Here is a 12,184-nt window from a genome sequence, read left to right on the forward strand (position 1 = left end):
GACAGGGATTTGTAACAAGAAGTATATAAGGGATTGTCTAGCGGTTACCTCACCTGTTGATGTATGGATGGAGCTGGTGCTTCCAATTCATCTGCTTGTTTACATGCTTTATCCTTCAGGCTCTTGACAGTGCCCTAAGCAAAGACAGCTCAGACTTCAGACCTTCAGATTTGCACTGTCCCAAGGCACAAAAAAAAAAAAAAAAATTTGGAGCTTGGAGCACAATAATTTTACTGTTAACAAATCTGAGCCCAGATACTAACTAATTGGAGTCTGTCTTAGTAAAGGTTTTTATTGCTGTGAAGAGACACCATGACCACAACAACTCTGATAAATAAAAACATTTAATTGGGATGGTTCACTTATAGTTCACACATTCAGTCCATTATCATCATGGGAGGGAATCATCATGGCAGTGTGCAGGCAGACATGGTGCTACACAAGTAGTTGAGAGCCCTACATCTTACAGGCAACAGGAAGTCGACTGAGACACTGGGCACTATTCTGGGCATAGGAAACCTCAAAGCCCACCTCCACAGTGACACACTTCCTCTAATAAGGCCATACCCATTCCAAGAAAGCCACACCTCCTAATAGTGCCATCCCCTATGTGATTATGGGGCTAACAACTACATTCACACCACTACAGAGTCATAAAGCAAATTTATAAGCATATTAAAGACCAAATATTATGTCTTTTAGGTCCTAGTTTTCTTTACCATGAAATATTCATTTTTCCTTAGCTGTGGGCTCAAGACTAAATTTAGCAATAATTATTCTTTAATTATAAGTATGCACATTGCCCTACATTCCCTATTCTCTTAAAAGACTTCATTTTCACCTGTAGAATTGAGATACTCCTAGGGTGAAACACCATAACAAATGAAGCAAAATACTAAAAACAAACTAAATTCAAGTAACAGAGAAGTAACACACCACTGACTTGAAAGGTCATTATGGTGAATCTAAATTATGCTGAGCAGCTATCCAGATGCAAAACAAGATACTGCTTACATACACTGTCACCTCAACAATGCTCCTGAGAAATGATAACTATCAAGATGTTGGGGGAAGCGGGGAGGCGTGGCACATGCCTTTTATCCCAACATTGGGAAGCAGAGGCAGGCAGATTTCTCATTCAAGGCCAGCCTGGTCTGCATATTGAGTTCCAGAACAGACAGAGCAAATAATGAAACAACAACAACAACAATTAAAACAAAAGAAGTTTCATAGGCTTTTATAAGAAGTTACAGCTTAAAGATTTCCTAGGAGCACAGAAATAGTTTTATATAACACCAACACAGTACTATTTCAAAGAAATAATTTCATATCCCAAATTACCAACCTTGATGGTTTAATGAACTGAAAACTCATTTTATCTACAGATTCCACTTCTTTTTAAGATAAGTTAAACCAATTATGACACATGTACCATGCGCCATCCCTGATAGTTTCTGTAAAAAGGCAGGAGGGGGAGAGAAAAAATCACAGTAGAATTCCAAGGTCTCAAAGGCACATCTTGTCCCAGACCAACCCACATGAATTTCATCCTTCTTCACCGAAAACCAAAACATTAATTTAAGTGCTTGCTTTAAAACTACCATGGCTTTGCACAAAGTATTCACCGGATGCTTGGCACAGAAATAAATCAAAAATGGTGAAAAGAGAACACTAAGAAGAATAAAGATTCAGAGTCCAGGTCAATGTATTCCATCCCTCTGCCTTTTCTATTTCACATAGCAAGTCCCAAAAGGGGAGAATAGGCATAAATAATAAATCAGGGAGAATAAAAAATGGAACTTATGGCCTCCTAAACTCTCAATGGAAATATATCAATGGAAAAGAAAAACAAAAACTGAGGCTTTCTTGGACCTCCGGGGTGAACAACTTTTGCTTGGAAGCTTGTGTGTATGCATCTTAAAATGAAGTAGATAAAGACATAAATAACAAAGTTTTCTATAAAATACTTTTAGAAAATTAACTAAATAAATGTGGTCAGTAGACTTCAGTTTTCCAGGGGTTTAAGGGACAGGGAATTTGTTTGTTTGCTTGGAGGAGAATCACCAGAGCCTTCCCGATTATGGAGAAGGTAGATTTCCATTTCCGACTAACATCTTTGGTGCTTTGCCATGTGTGTTCTCCATCTGTGACAATGGAGTGGCTGCTTCTCTGTCTTCATGATACAAACTCCTCAATACTCAAGACAATGACAACAAACAGGTGGAACACAAATCAATCTTCTTTACTGCACTTCGGATAAACCTCAAGAGAAAAAGCAACCCCATGGATTAAACAAGTCCTAAGTCCCTGTTGTGATGCTCAGGATGTAAAAGTATGACATTTTACAGCAACATTAGGAAGCTAATATTATCAACCTTCTATTACTAAAGAGTTGGGCATGGCTCAAGCAACGTGCAAATAAAGAAATGAGCATTGAGTCTCCTCACCAAAGCCATGTATCTCCACAATACTGTACTATACTGCCTTTAGTAACTGCAAGTGATGAGCTGAGAATTTCGGTCAGAAAATTACTTTATGGTCTGCAGAGATGGCTCAGCAGTTAGGATTACTGACTGCTCTTAAAGAAGAATGGGGTTCAAATTCTAAGCACCCAAACAGTGGCTATAACAACTGTCTGTAACTCTAGTTCCAGGGAATCCAATAACTACTTCTGTTCTCTGCAGGCATTACATATATGCAGGCAATATACCCATACACAAAGATTTTAAAAAATGAAAAAAGAGAATTATTTATTACATGTACTTTTACAACCTCATTTTATTGAATTTACTGACATCTATAGAGAAAACACTTGTATAGTAAAAGGCTATCCCATGAAAGGGCCATGTTTATTTTTTTACAATATCACCAGTACACTTACAACTAATAAGCTCTTCTAAGCAATAGGGGGGAAAAGCTGAAATTATTCAAAGTGCCATACTTCTGAAATACATATTTAATTGCCTTCTCCTTTTTCTCCACATTTCCCTACTAGAAGGGATAATTAGTGGTAAGATAATTTCATAGATGAAATTCCACACTATTGTCACAAGATGGAACTTTGAGTTGATTTCTATTAATAGATGTTCGCCCCAACCTTCAATTTTGAACAAGTATGTACGGGACAGCTAACCAGAGGCTTGAGTGCAGCTCAGGGCCAGGGACACTGTGTGCTTCTGCATGACAGTAACTAGCACCTAGCAGGCCAGGTCACGTTGGCCTCATTGAAAGTAGTCGGTGAACTACTTTCAAGTAGTCGGTGAACCCCTGACAACCTCTTCAAAAGCCCAAGTGTCGCACTGCATTCCGTTGCCAAAACCTCAGTAAACAAACACAAATATGTTCACAGGATCTCTCAAACCCACCTTCTTCAGAGTTACATTCTGACCCACAGTAAGAGAATAAAGACATCGTTGGCTCTCTTATCCTGCTAAGGTAGCAGTGATCTCCAGGGTACTCATGGTCAGAAGCTCTTGAAAAGAACCATCCATCTCAGGACGCTGAAGGTTGCTTTACTTCAGAAAGGAGGATGTGGCATTAGGCTCCTCTCCCCCAAAGCTACATCACTGCTAAGTAGAAAAAGACAGGTATTTAGCATGGCTGACTTCTAGGCAGCATGTTTCTCAGTGGTTATCACAGACCATGCCTTGGGTGGCTATTGTAAAGCCCCAACCCAAAAGGAAAATGATTCATAAGCACTGTATAAATCAACTAGAAATCATTTTGCTCAGCTTTTGCATTACTGTTGTGAAATGGAATTAATAGAAACTAATAAAAAAAATAATAATCTGCCGAGATTGACTTCTTCTGGTGCCTTTTCCACATGTTCACAGCAGGCTTTGGTTAGGAAGGGAATGTAGCATGTGATAGAGACCATTTATAAAATTCTCCAGCTGAGAAAGGAAATTCTATACCTTGAACCTAGGTTCCCATTACTCTATGAAGTAAATTATCTATTGGCACACAAGCATGGTTAAGCCACAAGCATGGCAAAAAGAGCATGTGTACAGAGAAATAAAGAAAAATGGGTATACATTCAAAAGAAAAGATTCAGCCTCGAAGAATTTCTATAGAAGGCTAATCACCAAGTTTCAACAAATAATTTGAGTTACTTGCTTGTGTAGTTCAAATGACTATCCAATGGGTATACTTATTGTCAAAGAGACATTTGTCTAATTTACCTGGAGTTTAATGTATTTCAAAGAAAATAAAGAGAGAAACAAGTTACACATGGTGTTGTACCTTAGTTGGTCAAGTACTTGTCTACTATGCACAAAGCCATAATTCTATACCCAGTACCATATTAAGATGAGTGTGGTGGTATAAGCCTATAATTTCAGAAATAGAAGCAGGGGCATCAGGTTCTAGGTCATTCTCAGCTACATAGTGAGTTCAAAGTCAGCTAGGCATCCCCTTGAATTTAACATTCATTATCTCCTTAGGTCTCAGTAACATTATTTTACATGAGTAAACAGGAGTTGAGAGGCAAAATGATACCTTCAATTACCTGGATAGTATCAATAAGAACACAGATGTTCATTTAATTCATTTGGCTCCTAAGGCAATGCCAGGCATGCAGTGGATGTTTAATAAATAATTGTTGGTGGACCAATTCCAAAGCTGATAAACTTTTCCCTATACCAGGGTATTTCTCCAGAGCTGTGAGGTGATAAGAGGGGAGAATAACAGAGGGAGGGAAGGAGGAGAAAGAAGAGAAGGGGAGAAAGAAAACAGTATTTGCCTTAATAAGCAAAAGAACAAAAATTATTGTAACTGCTTAAAACATGTGGGCAATTGTTTTTCTGCCCTGCCCCTGTCTGGTTAACATAGCTGAAATTAAATTTCAGTTACAGAGCACCAAAAGTATCTCGTCCGGATCTTGTTAACAGATGTTTAGAACTGAAACAGAACTACTTCAAATGCTTAATGATGCAGACATCAAGGCCAAGTTGGATGATCACCATATGAGCAGCTAAACTGACATCACTTGATCGCTCATCGGTACATGGCTGCTATATGCTACATAACGCTGTAAGTATTGAGAATGTAACTATAAATACAATAAAATGTCCACTTCAAGTTTATGAGTTTGTAATATAATAAAGCTAAGAAATAAATATAATATGTGTTATAAAATAGAAGAATCTAAAACATAGAATATCTTCATAACCTTGAAATAGGAAAAAAAACAGAAACGTATACATATGATCTTAGCTAGAAAGCTGAAATGCAATAAAATAACCTTCTTAATCAAAACACAAAATAATTTTTCTGCCATAAAGAATAAATTTATATTGTTTCCAGGAAACTGTATACAACTGGAGATAGTCTTATTAAGTGAATTAAATCAGTATCAGACAAAAACATTACATGTGTTTCTCATTTGTGGATCCTAGCTTTTATAGAGATATATAAAATTATATAGGTATAGATGATATTAATATATAAGCAAAATGTGTGGGGGAGAGAACAGAGGGAACTATCAAAAGGGGAAAAGAAGAGAGGAACAGAAAAGAGAGGGTAGGGAGTGTGGTAGTATGTGAGGAAATATGCTCCAAGTACATTCTATATGGCCATATTAACACAATATCACAAAATTTTAAGTTAAATAGTAACATTGAGTGGCAGGGTAAGAACACCAAGCTTTTACCCTGAACTCTACACAAGGCCAAAGATTGAAAGAAGTCCATATGTTCATTTGAAAACCTGCATCAAGGGTTCATTTGGTCTTGATTCTTTTTTAATATGTTTTTCTTAATCATGTGTATATAGGTGTGTGTGTGTGTGTGTGTGTGTGTGTGTGTGTGTGTGTGTGTGTGTACACGTGTGTGTGCATATATGTGTATGCCAAGGAAAGTCAGACATGTCAGAGTGTCAGAGTCCCCTCCAGCTTGAGTTACAAGGAATTATGAGCCACCTGACATGGTGACTGGGAGCCAAACTCAGGTCCTCTGCAAGAGCGGCAAGTGCTCTTAACCACTGAGCCAACTCTCCAGCCCTTTTCTGTTGAATCTTTGGAAGCCTTGGCTAAAGAAATTTCCATTGTTTCAGATATCCCAAAAAAGTTTTACTAAAAACCTCTCTGATTTTATGAGGAAAAGGAGGCAAACGCTAATAATGGTGGTTAAATTATCATAAACTGGACTATAAAACATTTCTGTTTCTCAAGGGATAATAAAGAGCATATGATGTTTACTTTCATGTGTCAATTTCACCGCAAGTTATTAAAACATTAAACTGTGGGTGTGTCTGAGTGTGTTTCCAGAAGAGATTAGAGTTTGAATCAGATGATTGCGTAAAAAGATCCACCCGAGGCGGGTGGGTATCATCCAATTCTTTGAATGCCTGAATGGAACAAAAGAGGGAAGGGACTGAATGTGTTCTCCTTTTGAGCTAGGACATTTGATCATCTTCTATTGCCCCTGGCATTCTTGCTCCTGGTGTCAGGACTTCAAGCTTAGCCTGGAACTAACAACCACCAGTTTCCTAGTTCTTAGGATGCCACGCTCAGACTCTGGAATTTTGAATGTCTTTTACTCCACTGGTTCTCCAGCTTACAGACAGAAAGTGATGAGACTCCCCCAGGGGTTGATACATCTGTGACTCTGTTCTATACAGCATCCTAATTCAGAGAACAAAAAGGAAGTACCCAGAGCTGTTGGAAGTAGTTACAAAGCGTACTAAGTGGTAGTATTCAGAATATATAAAGAACACACAGAAATCAAAAAGAAAAAGACAACTATCTCAATCGAGAAACAGGTAAAGATTTGAAAAGTCACCTCACAAAGGAAGCTAACCAAAAAAACAGTAAGCATATGAAAAGATGCTTACTTTCATTTGTTATTAGAAATGAAACTTGAAACTACAGCGAGCCAGAGCTTAGTGATAGGTGCCTGTACTCCCAGCATTCCAGAGGCAGAGGTAAGAGGACTGCTACAAGATCTAGGCCAGCCTGGTCTGCATAGTGGTTTCCAGCCAGCCTGGGCTACCTAAGGAGACACTGTGTGGTATTAATATTAGCTGCTGAGTTGATTGGATCTGGAATCACTTAAAGACAACAGCTTCCAGGCACATCTGCGGGGGGTTATGCCGATTTGGTTAATTCAGATGGGAAAACCCACACTAAAAGTAGGCAGTGCCATTCTCTGACTACAGATGCAGTGTGACCAGGTCCCTCAAACTCTTGCCACTGTGGTTTCCCTGCCATGATGAATTATAACCTGGAACTGTCAACCACAGTGAACACTTCTTCATTGTAACAGAAAAAGAAACTAAAATTGTCTCAAAAATAAACACTCAAATAAAAAAAAAACTACAATGAAATGACACATATTTACTAGCATAGTCATATTTTGATAAAAGTAACAATTTAGTAGAAAATGTCCAGGTTTGAAAATGTGTCACAAATAAAGCATTCGTCTATTGCTTGTTCTTTACCTCTCTAGAGGCGGTGGGACCCGAGAGAATGGAGCCGATAAATGAGGCAGACTAAAGTCTAGTGCAATAGCCAACGTTATTCAGAGCATCAGACGATTTATACTCTGAGGGTTAAAAGGAGTCGCATGAGTAAAGTAAGTGTCCAATCACAAGGGCAAGCTGCACATGGCAGACAAGCCACGTGTGGCAAAAACATGTTTTTCCACAGAGGCATGCAAACAAATAACAATAGCCAGTCGTAATGAACAGTCTGAAGTCACACCCCTATGTGCTACATCTGGGAGGGGCATAAAAACATCATCCAAGAGCAATTTCATGTTTTTGAAGACACTGAAGTCACAGGACTCTTGTCTTGATTTGTTGGAGTTTCCTCAAAAACATTCAGAATTCTCCTCACATGGCTCCATTCTTGAACCATGTTCCAACAGCTAGGAAGACTCAACTTTAGTGTAAAGCCTTAGGCAACTAAAGAATATCACAATTGAATCTACACGAACTTGATGACTAGAGATTCAGTTACTGGTTGGACACCCAACAAAAATACAAATAGTTGTTTATCAAAAGAGAAGTTGGAGAAAGAGCTCAACTGGATAAGGGCATTTGCCGTGCACTCATGAGGACTGAGTTAAAATCGCCAGCACTTAAAATCAAAAGCTAGGCATAGCAGCACACTTGTGATCCCACCACTGGGGGTAGAAACAGGGGATCCTGAGAGCTTGCTGGCCCGACAGCCTAGAAAAAAATGATGAACTTTCTGTTCTGTGAGAGCAATAAGAGAGGGTGTCTTATGACCTCAGTTTCTTCAAAAACCATGGAATTATTCTTGGATGATGCTATGTGTAGCACAGAGGAGTGAGTTGACTTCAGACTATTCATTATGACTGGCTATTGTTATTTGTTTGCATGTCTCTGTGGAAAAACATGTTTTTGCCACATGTGCAGTTTATGCCTGTGATTGTACACTTGACTCACGTGACTCCTTTTAACCCTCAGAGTATAAATTGTCTGATGCTCTGAATAAAGTTGACTATTGCATGAAACTTTAGTCCACCTTATTTATCAGCATCATGATGTCCTGCTGTCGCTTTCCTCTTAGAATACATGGGCACAGAAACCTGCACACATTTGTGACTATATCCATATGCTACACTCACATCATACCCCCCACCCCGACATACATTACATAAAGTATATCCATAAAGCATATTTATAATGTCACCAAGCTATATAATAGCCCAAGTGCTTATCTATAGTGAAATAAATGAATTGTGTTAATATGTACATTGAAATTTTATAGACCAATGAAAATAAACAAATCACAACTGGACACAAGATAGATGGTTCCAGAAAATATAATGTGGATAAGACCATAAGATGAAAAAAAAACTGCTATTGAGCAGGGGGAAAGGGGAGAGATAGGAGGAAAGGTGGAGAGGACGAGGAACAAGAGGAAAAGTGCACAGCATGATGAAGTAATAAGGAATTGGCTGGATGTTCTGCCTTAACTAAAACACCAGATAAGTTACAATGGTTTTCAAGACACTAGGGCAATGCAGAAAACACACACACACACACACACACACACACACACACACACACACACACACACACACTGGAAACCATAAACTGTCTCTACTATTTGCCAAGCTGGAAGTAGAGAGCTCCAGGGCTATAGCACAGGGAACTAGAAAGGCATGGCCCCCAACAACACAGCTGAATATTCAGAGAAATGGGGTAAGTAGAGTTTGTAAAAGCAGGGTACTGGAGAAAATGGAGCTAATGAGGTTCTGCATGGAGCACTAAACTGAGTACTGGTTATCATCTAAGAGAAAGAAAACTACTCTTAGAGAGGGAAAGAACTGTGAGAAAGAAAAAAAGGAGCACTGTAAAGAGCCCTGAACAGTCGCTACATTACCCAACCCAAATGGGAGGTCTCATCGTTCATGGGCACTGAGTAGAGTGTCCAGAAGACTCTTGCCTTGGCAATGGAGTAAAGTGACTCCTAAGTTTTTCTGGTTCCACGTAATACATTTTACAAGCAAGGTATGGAGGTCTCAAAATGTACTCAAGGAGCTTAGTTGTGACTCAGGAGAAAAGCTATTGGCCCTCAACCCCACTAACTCCCTTGGTTCATAGCTAATTAACAACCCATGGCCCATCCACTTTTCTCTAAAATTTCACCTTAGTTAAACAATATTAAAAGTCCCCCTTTTTCTGCTGCAGCAGCCTCAACTCTATTAGGAGCTGGTTTTCCATAAGGCCCTCACATTTGCTCATCTAGTGCAACAAAGCACTGGCCCTTCCTTCTAGAAGGGTGCCGATAAAGAAGATAGAGACAGTGTCTCCTCCCTGAGCGAAAGGCCTGACGTGTGCTTCAGGTTGTAGAAGATGTAAATAGTGTCTTCCCCTGAAGCAAAGAATGGCTGTTACTCCCCCCTCTATACCTTTCATACAGTAAATCTTGAAGCAGAAGCTAGTTCACCACAGGCGGAAAGGAAAGGGGACCGGGGGAAAACTGTGTGTTAATCACAGAGGTCAAATAGATGCTAGAGTTACAAGAATGGTTAAAGCAGAAATGATGGGGGTGAGGAGGCTGAGGAAGATAAGAGAGGGAGGGGGCTGGCAGCTGGGTATGAGACAGCCTGGCTGAGAGATAAGGAGAACAGGAGCTCTGGGAAGTAAGGTCATGTTAGTAACTGGCTGGCACTCATGAAGCCCTAGGGAACATATATATACAAAGGCACTGTTCCACTTTTATGGATCCTTGGCCCTAATTCTAATGTAACTAAATGGACCAGATTAAATTGTGGGTAAGGATGGCTTCTGATAAATTTCCACCTATTCTAAAAAGAAGACCACCCCACAGACAAGGAACTAGATATGAGGTGACCAAAAGGAACTACCAATTAAGTGTTTGTAGCTATGAACGAGTTAGCCCACCACGCACACATCCTGATAAAACTAGAAGCTGATCATGTAAATGGGAGGGCAAAGAATGAGGAGTCTAATTAACAGCCAGAAAGACCCTTAGCAACGCTAGCCAGGGCTAACAGATTGCAGGCAGTCCCGGTCAGGAGCTCACAGAGCACATATCAGAGCTAGACAGGGAGACTTCGGCCTCCCTAGCTGGATGGTCAGCTGGCAGACGGGGCACAGACATCTCCTAGTGTTTGCACTCACTTTACGTTCTCTCTGTTTTTACTCTTCATCAGAGTATGACAGCAAACCTGAGAGCCACTGTCTTGGGTTGAATTTTGATGGCTACTGGGTGTCTGACACCATAAGTCACCGGGTTGCATGCATCCCAGAGGAGAAAAATCCAATTGCTCTTAAAACTCTATATCAAGAGCCACTGAATATGCACCCATCATCTGGCCCTCTGTGTGTAACAGTGCAGGATTAGGACTCAGAGAACTAGACCTTAAAGAAACAAACCAACGTTAACACTGTGCCCTGGCATTCTTATCATAAAGAGCTAAGCTCTGACTGCAGTTTCCAATTTGAAACTGCAGACTACATTTTCAGCTAGTAAATAGAGTACATTCCCAGATCCTTCCCAGTTTGGGGGAATTCAACTGATCTGAGATGTTTTCAAACACCATCATTCAGTTTCTGTTTGTATCAATGAACTCTAAATCTCTGGCATAAGATGATGGCATTGGGCTGGAGAGTTGGCTCAGAGGTTAAGAGCACTGACTACTCTTCCAGAGGTCCTGAGTTCAATTCCCAGCACCCACATGGTGGCTCACAACTATCTGTAATGAGATCTGGTGCCCTCTTCTGGTGTGCATAATAAATAAATAAATCTTTAAAAAAAAAAAAAGATGATGGCATTGGCTGCTTTAAAAGTCCCCGTATATTTCTAAAGGGCAGTCATATTACAGTAGCCCACAGAGAGAGTTTGGTCCCCGTATATTTCTAAAGGGCAGTCATATTACAGTAGCCCACAGAGAGAGTTTGAATTTGAGGCTCTCAAATTCTGACTCAAATTTGTTTTTCAAACTTGTTTTCCTGAAAGAAAAATTTAAAAAAAAAAAAAAAAAAACAAGGAAAGAAATCAGCTAAGAAAGAGGAGAGACATTTCTCTCCCCCTAAAAAGCAATTCAAATATAGAAGACAGGCTAGATAGATTAAAAAAAAAAGTTTGGGGGGGATTAAAATTTTTTAAAGAAAGTAAAAAAATGAAAATTTGAAGAACAGGAAAGAAAGCTACGAAAGGAAAATAAGACACATCTGAAGCTGTAGGTTGTGAAGGATGAGGCTGGAGAAAGAAGAAGTAGCTAGCGGCTAGAAGAGCATAGTATTAACACAGAAAGAATGAAGCACTGTTTGAGAACACAGAAGAGAAATTTCTTCAAGCAGGCCAGGCTCCTGCAGACTGTGAAGAGCGCCTTCTCCGGCTACAAATAGAATTTATTGTTAACATAGTCAGAGAACAGCTGCTTGTACATGCAGGGAATAGTAAACTGCTAAATAAAATTTAAAACTGCATTGGTATGGAGGATGCAGGGGTGGGTGGTCTGTACTCATAAGTTTTAGGCCTCCTGAAGGTCTCTCTGCCTCCGCAACAAACCGAATCAGACCGAATCAGGAAAAGCCCAGGTTTTAATGGGTAAAGCGTTCCTGGGCGATTCCTGGGCCTGCAGAGAGGAGACCAGAAAAATCATGTGTCTGTTTTCTGGGATATATATATATATATATATATCCTGTGGGAGTCGTCCTGAGCCTCTCTGTGAGAGGAGCTGTC

This window comes from Peromyscus maniculatus, chromosome 16 (assembly GCF_049852395.1).
Source record: "Peromyscus maniculatus bairdii isolate BWxNUB_F1_BW_parent chromosome 16, HU_Pman_BW_mat_3.1, whole genome shotgun sequence".
NCBI classification, from domain to species: domain Eukaryota; kingdom Metazoa; phylum Chordata; class Mammalia; order Rodentia; family Cricetidae; genus Peromyscus; species Peromyscus maniculatus.